The sequence below is a fragment of the Triticum urartu genome, chromosome 5A (genome assembly GCF_056163025.1).
Source record: "Triticum urartu cultivar PI428250 chromosome 5A, HENAU_Tu73, whole genome shotgun sequence".
NCBI classification, from domain to species: Eukaryota; Viridiplantae; Streptophyta; class Magnoliopsida; order Poales; family Poaceae; genus Triticum; species Triticum urartu.
In genome coordinates, this window is record NC_141877.1 from 613275442 (window position 1) to 613292960 (window position 17519).

At 42.1% G+C, this 17519-nt stretch overlaps 1 pseudogene; it reads left to right on the forward strand.

Annotated features, from left to right (window-relative positions):
* The first annotated feature begins 231 nt into the window (after window positions 1–231).
* On the forward strand, window positions 232–10310 carry LOC147973354 (uncharacterized; annotated as a pseudogene).
* Window positions 10311–17519: the final 7209 nt, after the last annotated feature.

A 17519-nucleotide genomic window follows, 5' to 3' on the forward strand; every position in this document is an offset into this window, starting at 1 on the left:
GGCAATACGGGGCTGCTCGATCCATAAATGTGATAATACGTCTCTTTATACGTTCTGTGATCTGGCCCATGTCGCATTTAAGTATCGTATGAATAAACGGACAAGATAGCTCCCCGACCTGGTAATTAATTTCCCTGGGTGTCCGCTGGTCGTGCTTCTGGACGGGTCGTTTGGTGAACTCGCGGCACATCTAGCTCCCACCCACTCGCGCGTCGGCGTCAAGGTGTGGAGATGGAGTCCGCGGGCACGGAGATCAGGTCTGTATGTCTGCACCAATCCATCTGTTGTGTTCTTTCTCTTTCAGCATGGAGTTCATGCTTACACAGTGCCTCGTTTCCTCTCAATCCCCTAGCTTCACGTTCCCCGGTTCTGGATCTGGTGCATCCAATGGATGTAGCGGCCCGGCAGTCTCACCAGATTCGCCGCGGTTTGCAATGCATCCTGGATCCCTGGGCGCAGTTCGTGAGGTCACCGAAGATGATCCCAGCGGCCGATTCCCAGATTTATTAGATACAGTTGAAGCTGTTCTGCGCCCAGACGTCAGCGATTCAGAAGAGAATAAGGCCAGCAGGGCGGAGAATGTGTATGTAGCCTTGGACGACAAGGTTGGATGGGTTAGCAAGTAATCCCTGTTTCTTGCTTCTCTGTTTTAGCTCATACCGGCCGGCTGGCCTGATTTGATTGCCTGCGTCCGTGGTTCAGGAAACGGCGGGATGTCATGCCAGACGAAAGACCAACAAGTGCAGACAGGGTCACCGCGCTGGAAAAAGCTCTAACCGGGTTTGCAGATAGGGATTCGGATTCTGTTGTGACTCCGTCCGTTGGGCTATCATTTGACTCGATAAATGAGGCATATGAATTCTACAACCTGTATTCTTGGGAGTGTGGATTTGGTGTTCGCTATGCAAAGAGCAGGACGAATGTAAAAGGGACAAAATGCATGCAGGAGTTCGTCTGCTGCTGCTCGGTATGAGTCCTACAAACAAGTGTTCACTGTCTAATGTGTCGTCTGTTACCATGTTGTTTGTTGCATATCTAAATGCATTTTGGTTGGTTATTTTCTTGCCGGGCAAACCAAAAGAAGCAAATTCGAAGTCTACACGGTGTCAATGCCAAGCCATGATAAGGCTTCTCCGAACGGACGACGAAGGCTGGTACATCAACGAATTCAGGTCCAAACACAACCACCCCATGCTGAACACTTGTGCTGAGAAGTTGCATTTCCCATCGCATAGGCATATTGACAAATACACACGTGAGCTTGTTTCCCAACTGAGACAGAACAATGTTAATCTGAGCAAGGTTTATAGTATAATCGCAACATTTTTTGGTAGAGTTGAGAATGTGCCGTTCACCAAGAGATGTTTAAGGACTCTGTGTGGGAAGCTTAGCAGGGAGCAAGCTGATGACGATGTGCGAAAGACAATGGCTATTTTTTTAGAAATGAAAGCACAAGACAGCGAGTTCACATACAATGTTCAGGTAGATGATGAGAGTAGGATACGGACCCTTATGTTGACGAACGGGCGTAGCAAAACACAGTACCATCACTTCGGTGACGTTATCACCTTTGACCCGACATACAAAACAAACCTGTATGATATGCCATTTGGTCTGTTTGTGGGGGTGAATAATCATTTTCAGAGTGTGCTTTATGCAGGGGTTTTGATGCGAGACGAGACCGAGGATACATTCAAATGGATTTTTGATGAGTTCGTGAAGATGATGGGTGGTAAAAAACCAATTACAATTGTAACTGGTAATGGGGGCGTCTCCGGAGCGCTTTTGTGTTTATATCGTCTTTAGTACATCCAACCGGGTGCATGACTTTTGGATGTTTCCTTCATAGATCAAGCTAGAGCCATGGAAAAGGCAATCGAGGAGGTGTATCCTGAATCCACGCATCGCTGGTGCAAATGGCACGTGCTGAAGAAGGCCAAAGAAAACCTGGGTGCTCATTACACCAAGAAGTCAGATTTCAGGGCTGAATTCCACAAGCTTGTGCATGAGATGCTGACTATTGATGAATTCGAGGACGGCTGGGCAGCATTGCTTGACAAATATTCACTGAAAACAAATCCATATCTCGTGCAGATCTACGAGACTAGGCAGAAGTGGGCAAGACCTTACTTTGCCGGGAAATTCTGTGCTCGCCAAACTAGCACTGGCAGGAGTGAGAGTGCAAACCATATGCTGAAGCAGTATGTCCCCCCGTCATGCTCAATGAATCTATTTGTCAAGTAATACAACAAGCTCCAGTTCGACCGAGAACAGGAGGAAGGATTCCAGGAGAAACGTACTAGACTGGTGAGAATTTCTTCTTGTATGCCATGACCAATTGCTTACTCAAACTCGCTGTGAAAAATGATATCTTTTTTTTCCAAACAGAGTCATGTTGTGCTGAAGGTGAACACCTCTCTTGTAGTACACGCAAGAAAGATATATACCAGGAAGATGTTTGAGATTTTTGGTGGCATACTGTATGAATCTGGAATGTATGATGTCGAAGAAATCATAGAGAAGCAGAAATACATAGTGACCCACCGGAGAGCCGAGCTCCGTGAGAAGTGGTTCAAGTGCCGGTTTGAGGTCAACGTGTCTGATAACCTTGGTTATTTCTCGTGCATTTGCGGTCTGTTTGAGCACATGGGCATGGTTTGCTGTCACTCGCTACAGGTTAGTTTCACGCGACCATTTTTATGATCAATATACATTGATAGGTGCTTTATTTTCGACGACTTCACAATTGTCTTCATGATGAGCAGGTGATGGTTCTACTACGCCTGAAGCAGATACCTTCGAGGCATATACTGAAAAGGTGGAGCATACACGGCAGAGACAACCTGCCAGCGCATCTGAAGCACTATCAACAAGACATGGGTCTGCCGGATGCGCCCACTTTCAGGCATTCTGCTCTGTACATCACTGCCCTGGAGGTTGCAAATATGGGGGACAGGAACCCGGCGGCTTCTGAGTTTATGATGACAGGCCTGGTTGAACTTAGAACAAGAGGCGCCGAGGTGTGCGCGTTCAATGACGGCCTTGGCGTCGTTGAGCAACAGGTATCCAACAATGTAGTTCTTGGTGGTCCAAACTCAAAGTTTGTCAACGGCAAGACATCTTGCTCCGTAAGAAGTGTGGAAGGCAATCGAACTAAATCACGCGATGCCGCGTCTGTGTCTGTGCATCCTCCAATTAGCCAGGCCTCAGAAGCATCATGCCCAAATGGTGATGGGTACAATTCAGATTTCTCTGAAGCCGCGTCCAGCCTGATGCCCAATGTTGAGCAAGAACTGCTTGCCCCGGAAAGAAAAAACAAACGAGGCCGGCCAACCACTAGCCGTGATAAAGCTCCTTATGAGAAAGACAGCGCCAAGAGATCTAGGGTCTATTCCATCTGCAGGGGCAAAGGTCACAAAGCCAGCACTTGCCCTGATCGAGGTGATATCCCCAAAAAGGAAAGGAAGGTGGCCACATGCGGCAAATGCGGGGTTCCAGGGCACCGAAGGATGACTTGCAGCAAGCCTCTCGTCTCGATGATGCCCGGTGTCCCTCCTTCACATTAGACGGTGAATTTCGTACGCTGATTCCCCCGTGTAACATTTGCTTAGGTATGGGCGTGCTGTCTGAACGTATCTAGATGCACATGTGTTGTGCTGTCTGAACATATGTACTTGCGTTTTATATAATCTATCAAACGTGTTTGAACGATGAAAATGTGTATCCAGCTGTCTGAACGTATCTAGATGCACATGTACGTGATGAAAACTCCTGCTTCGAAATGTAACCAGGAATTCATAACTTGCAGCCTTGCTCCAGGCATTTATGAACGCATTGATGCAAACAAGCCGTGTGTGGGGCAGGACTTTCGAATTTCAAAATCTGCCCCTTGCCGCGCGCTATCCCCCTGTCTATAAAGCCTTCCAAAGCTCATCCTGGTGGCATCACACGCTCGGCAGTCATGTCGAGCTCTAGCTCTGCATACTCGAGCGAGAGAGAGAGAGCAGTATCATTTGCCCGGAGACACCACAGGTTCGTTTACCTTCTGTCCCTGCAACCCCCATCTCTTCCTCTGCATCTCACATTCTTTGTTGCTACATGCGTGCAGCGTGAGCTTCGATCTGGGAGTACCGATGGGCAGATTGCAATACAGGGCGGAGATTGTGGCAAAACGAATGTAAGCACACGATACGACTACACATTTGCTGATGGTTTGTCCAGTATTCTTTCTGCCAGAAAACCTGCAGTTACGATGACTCACTACAGTTGCATGCTGTTTTTTTTTGGGTACAGCCAAGGGAGATTGAAAGAAAGGATGAGACGGAATTGGCAGCCTGCCCGGCCTCCACAGAAGAACCGTATGATTTGACCGAAGGATTTGGCGAGAACGATCCAGTCGCTTGCCTCGATCCAGTGGAAGAGATAGAACCTGAACCATCTGTCGACCGACTCTTGACCGCTGTGCTGTACAAGCGGGCATGAGCCTCATGGGAGGACGATGACGAGGTTGACAGCCTTGCGTGCAAGAGGCCCAAATACTTGTAAGGCCCAGTAGCATCCTGTCTGGGGCTGTACTCACCCCCACCCCGTTTCAGAAGTTTGCCTGCGTGCTCCGATGTATCCACCCATCATCCAATAAAAATGTTGTGTCGTGCGGGGTTGTGCGTGTGATGTTCTTGAATGGGTTTTATAAACTTGGTGTTATAAAATGACTGAACACTATCATCGTGTCATTTTTATCGTAGGAGTGCAAAAAATTGTGTACACATATTTTTATCATGGCATGATTCTAAAAAATTGAACGGTTGAAAAAAAGCCCAACTATCGTCAGTCGCTGATTGTGTACACATATATTGTATTGTGTTTTTTCTAAAAATGAAATTTGCAACCGCTCGCCTTGGCGCGAACTTTTTTCCAATTGCTTAGAATTTTATTCAATTAAAAGCAATCACTTTCACAATCAAGCTATACCACCGAACAACGATTTTTTGGAATAAGTGTAAATAATTAACGAAAGACAATAAAACATATTTCCAAACCGACTATCCCCACAATGCCTTGCCGTTTAGAGATGTGGGAGAATGGAGAATTATGGACGGAAGAGATGCAAGTCCCACTTTATCAGATAAAGGACTTTTCATTGAATAGATATATCGAGGTGTAAGCAATTAACGGAAGAGGAAAAAAAACTATCCCTAGCGTACTATACCCACAATGCCTTGGCGTTTAGTGATGGCGGATAAAGCAGAATTATCACCGAAAAAATATGAAACCCTTTCTAGATACAAGCTGCACGATTGAAAAAATTCCATCGTTTGAGAACTATCATCGGAATAGATAAAACCACTCGTCGTGAACACGATCCTTCTTCTAATTGCTTCCGAAGTTTTTTTCATAGAAGAAATCACTTCTACAACCAGACTCTACCGAAACGCAACTACCGTCCATGAGCACTGTCGTGGGCAGTGGCCCCGTCCTTGAGCAGGGCCGTGCTGTCTACTTTTTCATAGTTAGTGGAGGGAAGCGAGGTTGATAAGGTAGGAACAACGATTTTTTGAAATAAGTGTAAATAATTAACCGAAGACAATAAAACGATGTGGGAGAATGGAGAATTATCGACGAAAGAGATGCAACTCTTCCTTGCAACAAGTCCCCATTTTTTCAGATAAAAGAATTTCATTGAATAGATATATCGAGGTGATACAATCATCAAGTCGCATGGTCGAAAAAAAAATTCCTTATTATTATTATCATCCAAAGGGATAAAAAGATGTGTAAAAAGAATTCGAACCCAAATTCGCCACTCAAAATACCACAGAGAAAAAATAACATCAACTTCATAGCGCCCCATGCGTCTTGATCTCGTTTCATTTTTTTGATCCCTAATGGGGGCGATCATGGTATGAGCAGGGCGACTCAACGTGTGTGATGTGGCCGGGGCATGGGAATAGTTCCACCATTATTTTCAAAATGCGATGTGGTACATTGTGGATAGACGTATACACAGCTCACCCCAGCCATGACTAGTTGCTTGTGCTACGTTGCTACCGCTGGTTCCTCCGATGGGTCTCGCCTCATGAAGACACCAGCTGCTTCTTAATGATACTGCTGTAATAAGAGCGAGTTAAAGCCCGGGTTCATCATTTTTTTCACCGACTAGCTGCCTGAAAAACGTTTAATGCCAGGGACGGGCTAAATGAGAGCCGGCGAGGATGGATCACGTGTGCCCGCGGCAGCAGTGGCCCTCGCTTTCGGCGCTACGTAACGGCATGGCTAGGTCGTACGCTGCTCGCGAGGGGATGGACAGCGGAGATGGAGCTGCTTTGAATCCACTGCCGGTGTGTACAGGGGCCATCATGACGCTTTGCCGCCGTGGCTGCTCGAGTTGACGGCTAGGCAGAGGCCTGTTTACTCAGCCATTATTTCATCGTCCTTGCTCGCTGCACCGCTTGCATAAGAAACGCGTCCCCGGCAAGCTAGCTCGGCAGAAGGAGAGCTTCAGCCAGTGCAAGAGCAAGCTCTCTGCTTCCTCTCGGACTGGCAGTGCCGAGCTGGAACAGTGCCTGCCGCTGGGAGCGGCGAACGACGACGGGGTGAGCATTCTTTCCGTTCCCTCCACTTAATCGTCACTCTGCCTTTGGTTGCTTACTGATATGTTTTTTCTTGCTCTCTTCTTCTTCTCCCCCATTGTGCGTGTGTCCTTGCTTGTTTCTCATCTGTTATTTCGTTTGCTAGATGTCCGATGATCTAGATGCGTATGCAAAAAGATACCCACATAGGACTAAATCATGGTTGAGGGTATACGAGTCTAGGAAGAAATCCAAGGGGGCCAAGATCCATGTAGATAGTTGTTTCACTCCAAAAGATGTTTATGAAGTAGTAGTTCAATTTACGGCCGACCAGAGAGCGGCCGTAGTGGATATTGGGCTCGGGGGGATGCTGAACGTAGACAACTTCACGCACATGGACCGTGAGTTCTCCTGGAACTTGTTACTGAACACCGATGCCGAGCGCTCTGCCCTTAAGATAGAAGAAGGCGTCTACGTCACTTTTAACGTGATTGACATTCACAACATCTTAGGCACGCCTGTCGGGGGAGAGATCGACATAGAAAACACATATGCTGCACCCACGTCAGACCAAATCAAGAAGATTAGGGGGATGCTAGATTTAGAAGATCTCCCTCTGTATCTGACGCCCGCTGACCTGTGATGGGCTCTCAAGAAACCATGCCAAAATCTCTTTTCCGAGGAAGACAGAGTCCGAACCCAGGTTGGTTTTGCCATGCTTTGCATTGCCACTTGTTTCAGTCCTAGGGACAAAAGAACAACAATCCCAGGGGAAGCGTATGAGATATGCATGGACCCCTCGAACCTGCATAAGGTGAACTGGGGGAAATACATACACAGTGAACTACTCCGCGCGGCAACAAGATGCAAGAAGCTTTTAAGAGAAAGGAGGATGCCCCACGTGTACGGATGCGTATTAGTGTTGCAGGTGAGTAGGATTTGGCAGCGCCATCAGGGCTGTTAGTTTTTTGTTAGGCTATAATGAGTTGATGAGCGTGCTTTGTTTTCGCGCAGGCGCTCCACTTTTACTCTGCTGACTGGTCTGCGTTTGTCAATCCCGATCTGTCCGTGCGTCCAAGAATAAGGTTCTTCACAGCTGGCAAACTCGGCAGACTTATACTTGGCAACACCATCCCAGGCACTGTTCCTAAGCAGTACGGTGTGATGAAGGTGAGAGACGCCTTTCTTCATTTTTCTTAACTTTGTTTTATGAAACCTCTCGCGTGAACTGATTGGAGAAGTGAAACAGGCTAGGGTGGTGCCAACTCAAAACCTCCCGTGGGACACGACACATGTCAGGCGCAAAATCGCAGAGGTGAATCATAATCCTCCTGTGTACAAGCTAGTACTTGGTTTACCATGATTTCATTTGGCACTGACCGCTGACTGAACTTGTTTCAGGCTAAAGCTTTTATAAATAGGTCGCTGCATGAACACTCGCTGGCTAGTACAGAGCGCAACAAGAAGTTTTCCCAGAGGCTATCTGAGCTTAACAGCGGGGCCATTTGTTTTGTGAACAACAACATGCGCTAGGAGATTGAAATGCACATGGAAAATGAGAGGGTAGTGACGAGGAGGCACATGGAAGCTTTAATTAAGTACGTTGATGAGCTGGGCCTGGGAGACTTTGGAAACGACCTAAAACAGCAACTCATTGCTGTGGCGGCTCAAACAGGTATATAACTGTTAGTGCATAAATGCTCCTATCCATTTTGTCTAGCTTTATATGGTAAAAATAAATCATTGCATCATCAATATGCAGGTGCCTACAGCGGGACTGGAGAAGGGACGAGCCGAAACGAAGCATTAAATCCTGGCCAATCCATTCCTGCAGCGGGTGTGCTCCGTCCTGGTATGATTTCCTTTTGTGGTCTGATATATGTGAAGAATTTATTGCTGCTCGCTGAACATCTGTACGCCTTTCAATTGCCATTCGTCCTGAACCAGTGCATCCCCCGGTCCCCAATCGCGAGCCCCTGCAGCATACTGATAGTGGTGAGTACTAGAATAAATGCATATTTCGACAGTGAGAATGCTAGTGGTAGTTGAATTTAACCAAATCAATTCCTTTCTGTCCAGTTTCATCCTTAATGCTGCCCGGGGAGGCTGAGGTAGACGAGATGGCCAATCCAGTATTGCCAAGCGTGCCAATTCGTATGTCCATGGGGTCTTTTGGACAGTTTTATCTAAATGGTGGCCTAGCTAATGTGCCACCGCCTGATGAAAACATGGGGTTTGTGCACCTGGGGAAGAGAAAAGAAAGAGACTTTGACGAGGGGGGTGAGATAATTATTTACGAGGGGAAACGTAAGTTCTTTAGCTTGCAGAATAAACAGCTCCCATTTTTGCAACCTGATTCCCTGATCTAATCAAATGTTGCTCCCATTGTCATAGGCGCTCCTCCTATAGAATTGAATCTGTTGTCAAGTTTTGGAGCTGACAACTCTAGCAGCAGCTCCGTGCCATGCATGCATCACGGGAGATCTCCATTTAGCATACCTGGCTTCACTTACGTGTTTGTTTCACTAGCAGTCGCCAACAAAGGATGGGAAAACATGACTCAGTGCTGACGTGATGTTTTAGACAGGTAGCATGGCGCGAGAGATTACTAGTTCGGATTTTTCTGCTACCTAAAAAGTTTACTAACGCTTCTCGCATTTTTTTCAGTACATGGTTTGATCTCGCTGGGCCGCCCCACATCGTAATGTCCGGGAGCGAGTTCTATGCAAACTTTTATCAGCCGGGGGGGGGGGGGCTTGATGACAAGGGTTTTGAGGTTGTAAACATGGTTATGGTCAAGCATGATGGAAGGTGGCACAAAAGCTCCGACAGGAGCCGTTTCCGTCACCCTTTGCCGCCGTACTTTGCGGTAAGCTTTCTATGACCAGGGCAATCGTAATGCAAATGTGTGCGGCTGAAGTTTGTTGTATAATTTCAGGCCAAAGTCATGGAGGAAGGGTATGATTTCTTGACTGATCCTTACATAAAAAAACTGTTTGTTGGAGAGCGCGTGTGTTACGATGTGAAGACATGCCATCTGTTAAATTCTTGTTATAACTTGCTTTGGGCTTCTCATTCCAATATAAGTATAGGAATTTGACATCACCTGCCATGCTTGTGTTTCGCTAGATACTGGTCCCTATGAAGGGTGGGAGCGGCTACCACGTGTTGTACATCTTCGACATGATGAAGAAAATTGTCCACGTGATGGATCCTAAGAGGGCGCACTACAATGTTGTTGAGCTCGAAAGGAAGCATATAGGATGCATCGACAGGCTCCTGTTCGCACTGTGCAAGTGCATAGAGACGTTTTTCAATGGGTGGCATGTTAGAGAGGATGAATTCACAAGAAAAGTGCACCGCATGATGCATGAGCCGTCCTCAAGGTAAAATTGCGTTGGAAGTTTTTGAGTGGTCCATAGATTTGCTTGCAGTTCTAACTGGATCGCTATCTTGTGGCAGCAATGACTCCACCTTCTACAACATTCACTGCATGTGGTGGTTTGATGGTGAATACATGCAGAAAGAGATCTGGCAGGTCGGTAAACTAGACCATACTCTATGTTATTGCGCACATATTGTTATTTGGTACGTTGGGACCTGATAGATGTCTATTTTGTTGTATTTTTCTTCGCGCAGGACCAGCTGACGCCGTTCAGACAGCAACTCATGAGAATGGTTCTCACCCTGCCCGGAAACAGAGCGCTGCCTCCACAGGACGTGGTGGACCCTGACGTGTGATGGATAGAGCGTTTCTCGTCCGATAATCGTGTGCTTCATACTAGTATTTTCATAATTCATAGTTTAATCGCTTGAACAAGATTCGATGTCTCGCACTAGTATTTGTATAATTAAAACTATAGTCTGGTGGATCTTGGTCATGTTGAAAACAATCGGGCCGGTATTACCAGTTTGTGTGTGTGCAAATATGCTTCCTCTTTTACGTTTTTTTCCTTATTATGTTGTTCAAAACAACCGTTTCTCCCTTTTTAATAACCAGCACCCACTTCATATAACTACCGTTAATTAGATGGTGCTTTCTTTAATTTGATGAATGGCATGCGAGTGTTATCAATTTTTTGAGTTTGCGCAAAAACCGAAAACTTCGGATATGGGTCTTGGTTTTTGTCAAACAAGTGTAAATCGCTGTCGAAAGAGACGAAAAACATTTTATCATTCCCCCGGGGGTTAAAAAATTATTGAAACGTGTGAAGATTTTGTGTTTGTTTTCTCGATGGCTATTTTCGGTGTAAAAATACGGTTGGAACAAGTGTTATTTTTTGGTAGCTCATTTTTCTCCTCTTTTTTGTCAAACGAGTGTAAATCGTTCTTGAAAAGAGACGAAAAAACTTTTCATCAGTCCACCTGGGTGGGGATAATTTAAATTTATATATTCGATATTTAGCTAATATCATTGATTTCATAGTGTATTGGGTTAGGATGGATAATGTTTTGAATGATATCATCTCTTATGGTAATACTCTACACTGGCAAGGCATTGTGGGGGAGCGAGTGGGGTGTTTAACTCGTCTTTTTAAGTTCAATTAGTCCGACCCATGCAAATGAAAAGTGGAGGACAATATGATTTGAAGCAGTGGGGGTAAATTTTGTGTTGATGTCTTCTCTTACAACAATAAGTTAACCGACTCTCCTATTTCAACAACCATCATCCGCTTGCCATCGATATAACTACCTTTCTCGATAGTGCTTCCTTTAATTTGATGAATGGCATGGAAGCATTATCACTTTTTTTTATTTTGCGCAAAAAACAAGGAGTTCAAAAATGGTTGAAACGGGTGAAGATTTTTTTGCTAGTTCATATTACTCTTGGTTTTTGTCAAACCAGTGTAAATCGCTATCGAAAAGAGACGAAAAACATTTTATCATTCCCCCATGGAAGCATTATCGCTTTTCTGATTTTGCGAGAAAACCAAGGACTTCGTTGTTTTGAAAGCGGACGGGGGCATGATTTGGTCCAGGAGGGGTATATTTTGTGTTGATGTCTCCTCTTAAGATAATAAGTTAACAGATTCTCCTTTTTCAAGAACCATCATCCACTCGTTCCACCGATATATTGAATATATAAACATTCGACGAAGTTGATCTACCACTATGTGAAGATTTTGTGTTTGTTTTCTCCATGGTTATTTTCGGTGTAAAATACGGTTGAAACGATTGTAGTTTATTGCTAGTTTATAATTCTCCTGATTTTTGTCAAACGAGTGTAAATCGTTGTTGAAAAAGGACGAAAAACCTTTTATCATCCCCCCGGGAGGTAATAATTTAAAAGTTGTAAATAAATATTTAGCTAGTATCATTGATTTCATAGTGTATTGGGTTAGGATGGATAAATGTTTTGAATGATATCTTCTCTTCCGATAATACCCTACACTGGCAAGGCATTGTGGGGGAGTGAGTGGGGTGTTTAACTCGTCATTTTAAGTTCAGTTAGTTCAACCGTGCAAATGAAAAAAAGAATTCTCATGTTTTTAGTTTTTTCGAAAGCGGAGGACGACATGATTTGGAGCAGTGTGTGTAAATTTTGTGTTGATGTCTTCTCTTACAACAATAAGTTAACCGATTCTCCTTTTTCAACAACCATCATCCACTTGTTCCATCGATATATTGAATATATAAACAATCGACGAAGTTGATCTACCGACTTGGCAAACACATTCCTATAACTACCTTTTTCGATAGTGCTTCCTTTAATTTGATGAATGGCACTGAAGCATTATCACTTTTTTTGCGCAAAAACCAAGGAGTTCGGAAATGGTTGAAACACGTGAAGATTTTTTTGCTAGTTCATATTTCTCCTGGTTTTTGTCAAAGGAGTGTCAATCGTTGTCGAAAAGAGACGAAAAACCTTTTATCATTCCCCCCTGGCTGGTAATACTTTAAAGTTACGAAAAAATATTTAGCTACTATCATTGATTTTGTAGTGTACTGGTTGGGATGGATAATGTTTTGAATGATATCTTATCTTCCGATAATATTCTACACTGGCAATGCATTGCGGTGGAGTGGGGGGGGGGTGTTTAACTCACCGATTTAAGATAATAAGTTAACAGATTCTCCTTTTTCAAGAACCATCATCCACTCGTTCCACCGATATATTGAATATATAAACATTCGACGAAGTTGATCTACCACTATGAGAAGATTTTGTGTTTGTTATCTCCATGGTTATTTTCGGTGTAAAATACGGTTGAAACGATTGTAGTTTATAATTCTCCTGGTTTTTTTCAAACGAGTGTAAATCGTTGTTGAAAAAGGACGAAAAACCTTTTATCATCCCCCCGGTTGGTAATAATTTAAAAGTTATAAATAAATATTTAGCTAATATCATTGATTTCATAGTGTATTGGGTTAGGATGGATAAATGTTTTGAATGATATCTTCTCTTCTGATAATACTCTACACTGGCAAGGCATTGTGGGGGAGTGAGTGGGGTGTTTAACTCGTCTTTTTAAGTTCAATTAGTTCAACCCGTGCAAATGAAAAAAAGAATTCTCATGTTTTTAGTTTTTTCGAAAGCGGAGGACAACATGATTTGGAGCAGTGTGGGTAAATTTTGTGTTGATGTCTTCTCTTACAACAATAAGTTAACCGATTCTCCTTTTTCAACAACCATCATCCACTCCTTCCATCGATATATTGAATATATAAACAATCGACGAAGTTGATCTACCGACTTGGTAAACACATTCCTATAACTACCTTTTTCGATAGTGCTTCCTTTAATTTGATGAATGGCACTGAAGCATTATCACTTTTTTTTGCACAAAAACCAAGGAGTTCGGAAATGGTTGAAACGTGTGAAGATTTTTTTGCTAGTTCATATTTCTCCTGTTTTTTTTTCAAACGAGTGTAAATCGTTGTCGAAAAGAGACGAAAAACCTTTTATCATTCCCCCCTTGCTGGTAATACTTTAAAGTTACGAAAAAATATTTAGCTACTATCATTGATTTCGTAGTGTACTGGGTTGGGATTGATAATGTTTTGAATGATATATTATCTTTCGATAATATTCTACACTGGCAATGCATTGCGGTGGAGTGAGGGGGGTGTTTAACTCACCGATTTACGTTAAATTAGATCAACCCGTGCAAATGGGAAAGAATACTCTCATGTTTTTTGTTTTATCGAAAGCGGAGGACAACATGATATGGAATAGTAGGGGTATATTTTGTGTTGATGTCTTCTCTTCCAACAATAAGTTAACCGATTCTTCTTTTTCAACAACCATCATCCACTCGTTCCACCAATATATTGAATATATAAACATTCGACGAAGTTGATCTACCACGATGTGAAGATTTTGTGTTTGTTTTCTCCATGGTTATTTTCGGTGTAAAATACGGTTGAAACGATTGTAGTTTATTGCTAGTTTATAATTCTCCTGATTTTTGTCAAACGAGTGTAAATCGTTGTTGAAAAAGGACGAAAAACCTTTTATCATCCCCCCGGGAGGTAATAATTTAAAAGTTATAAATAAATATTTAGCTAGTATCATTGATTTCATAGTGTATTGGGTTAGGATGGATAAATGTTTTGAATGATATCTTCTCTTCCGATAATACCCTACACTGGAAAGGCATTGTGGGGGAGTGAGTGGTGTGTTTAACTCGTCATTTTAAGTTCAATTAGTTCAACCGTGCAAATGAAAAAAAGAATTCTCATGTTTTTAGTTTTTTCGAAAGCGGAAGACGACATGATTTGGAGCAGTGTGGGTAAATTTTGTGTTGATGTCTTCTCATACAACAATAAGTTAACCGATTCTCCTTTTTCAACAACCATCATCCACTTGTTCCATCGATATATTGAATATATAAACAATCGACGAAGTTGATCTACCGACTTGGCAAACACATTCCTATAACTACCTTTTTCGATAGTGCTTCCTTTAATTTGATGAATGGCACTGAAGCATTATCACTTTTTTTGCGCAAAAACCAAGGAGTTCGGAAATGGTTGAAATGCGTGAAGATTTTTTGGCTAGTTCATATTTCTCCTGGTGTTTGTCAAATGAGTGTAAATCGTTGTCGAAAAGAGACGAAAAACCTTTTATCATTCCCCCCTGGCTGGTAATACTTTAAAGTTACGAAAAAATATTTAGCTACTATCATTGATTTCGTAGTGTATTGGTTGGGATGGATAATGTTTTGAATGATATCTTATCTTCCGATAATATTCTACACTGGCAATGCATTGCGGTGGAGTGGGGGGGGGTGTTTAACTCACCGATTTAAGATAATAAGTTAACAGATTCTCCTTTTTCAAGAACCATCATCCACTTGTTCCACCGATATATTGAATATATAAACATTCGACGAAGTTGATCTACCACTATGTGAAGATTTTGTGTTTGTTTTCTCCATGGTTATTTTCGGTGTAAAATACGGTTGAAACGATTGTAGTTTATAATTCTCCTGGTTTTTTTCAAACGAGTGTAAATCGTTGTTGAAAAAGGACGAAAAACCTTTTATCATCCCCCCGGTTGGTAATAATTTAAAAGTTATAAATAAATATTTAGCTAATATCATTGATTTCATAGTGTATTGGGTTAGGATGGATAAATGTTTTGAATGATATCTTCTCTTCTGATAATACTCTACACTGGCAAGGCATTGTGGGGGAGTGAGTGGGGTGTTTAACTCGTCTTTTTAAGTTCAATTAGTTCAACCCGTGCAAATGAAAAAAAGAATTCTCATGTTTTTAGTTTTTTCGAAAGCGGAGGACAACATGATTTGGAGCAGTGTGGGTAAATTTTGTGTTGATGTCTTCTCTTACAACAATAAGTTAACCGATTCTCCTTTTTCAACAACCATCATCCACTCCTTCCATCGATATATTGAATATATAAACAATCGACGAAGTTGATCTACCGACTTGGCGAACACATTCCTATAACTACCTTTTTCGATAGTGCTTCCTTTAATTTGATGAATGGCGCTGAAGCATTATCACGTTTTTTTGCGCAAAAACCAAGGAGTTCGGAAATGGTTGAAACGTGTGAAGATTTTTTTGCTAGTTCATATTTCTCCTGGTTTTTTTCAAACGAGTGTAAATCGTTGTCGAAAAGAGACGAAAAACCTTTTATCATTCCCCCCTTGCTGGTAATACTTTAAAGTTACGAAAAAATATTTAGCTACTATCATTGATTTCGTAGTGTACTGGGTTGGGATTGATAATGTTTTGAATGATATATTATCTTTCGATAATATTCTACACTGGCAATGCATTGCGGTGGAGTGAGGGGGGTGTTTAACTCACCGATTTAAGTTAAATTAGATCAACCCGTGCAAATGGGAAAGAATACTCTCATGTTTTTTGTTTTATCGAAAGCGGAGGACAACATGATATGGAATAGTAGGGGTATATTTTGTGTTGATGTCTTCTCTTCCAACAATAAGTTAACCGATTCTTCTTTTTCAACAACCATCATCCACTCGTTCCACCAATATATTGAATATATAAACATTCGACGAAGTTGATCTACCACTATGTGAAGATTTTGTGTTTGTTTTCTCCATGGTTATTTTCGGTGTAAAATACGGTTGAAACGATTGTAGTTTATTGCTAGTTTATAATTCTCCTGATTTTTGTCAAACGAGTGTAAATCGTTGTTGAAAAAGGACGAAAAACCTTTTATCATCCCCCCGGGAGGTAATAATTTAAAAGTTATAAATAAATATTTAGCTAGTATCATTGATTTCGTAGTGTATTGGGTTAGGATGGATAAATGTTTTGAATGATATCTTCTCTTCCGATAATACCCTACACTGGAAAGGCATTGTGGGGGAGTGAGTGGGGTGTTTAACTCGTCATTTTAAGTTCAATTAGTTCAACCGTGCAAATGAAAAAAAATAATTCTCATGTTTTTAGTTTTTTCGAAAGCGGAAGACGACATGATTTGGAGCAGTGTGGGTAAATTTTGTGTTGATGTCTTCTCATACAACAATAAGTTAACCGATTCTCCTTTTTCAACAACCATCATCCACTTGTTCCATCGATATATTGAATATATAAACAATCGACGAAGTTGATCTACCAACTTGGCAAACACATTCCTATAACTACCTTTTTCGATAGTGCTTCCTTTAATTTGATGAATGGCATTGAAGCATTATCACTTTTTTTGCGCAAAAACCAAGGAGTTCGGAAATGGTTGAAATGCGTGAAGATTTTTTGGCTAGTTCATATTTCTCCTGGTGTTTGTCAAATGAGTGTAAATCGTTGTCGAAAAGAGACGAAAAACCTTTTATCATTCCCCCCTGGCTGGTAATACTTTAAAGTTACGAAAAAATATTTAGCTACTATCATTGATTTCGTAGTGTATTGGTTGGGATGGATAATGTTTTGAATGATATCTTATCTTCCGATAATATTCTACACTGGCAATGCATTGCGGTGGAGTGGGGGGGTGTTTAACTCACCGATTTAAGATAATAAGTTAACAGATTCTCCTTTTTCAAGAACCATCATCCACTCGTTCCACCGATATATTGAATATATAAACATTCGACGAAGTTGATCTACCACTATGTGAAGATTTTGTGTTTGTTTTCTCCATGGTTATTTTCGGTGTAAAATACGGTTGAAACGATTGTAGTTTATAATTCTCCTGGTTTTTTTCAAACGAGTGTAAATCGTTGTTGAAAAAGGACGAAAAACCTTTTATCATCCCCCCGGTTGGTAATAATTTAAAAGTTATAAATAAATATTTAGCTAATATCATTGATTTCATAGTGTATTGGGTTAGGATGGATAAATGTTTTGAATGATATCTTCTCTTCTGATAATACTCTACACTTGCAAGGCATTGTGGGGGAGTGAGTGGGGTGTTTAACTCGTCTTTTTAAGTTCAATTAGTTCAACCCTTGCAAATGAAAAAAAGAATTCTCATGTTTTTAGTTTTTTCGAAAGCGGAGGACAACATGATTTGGA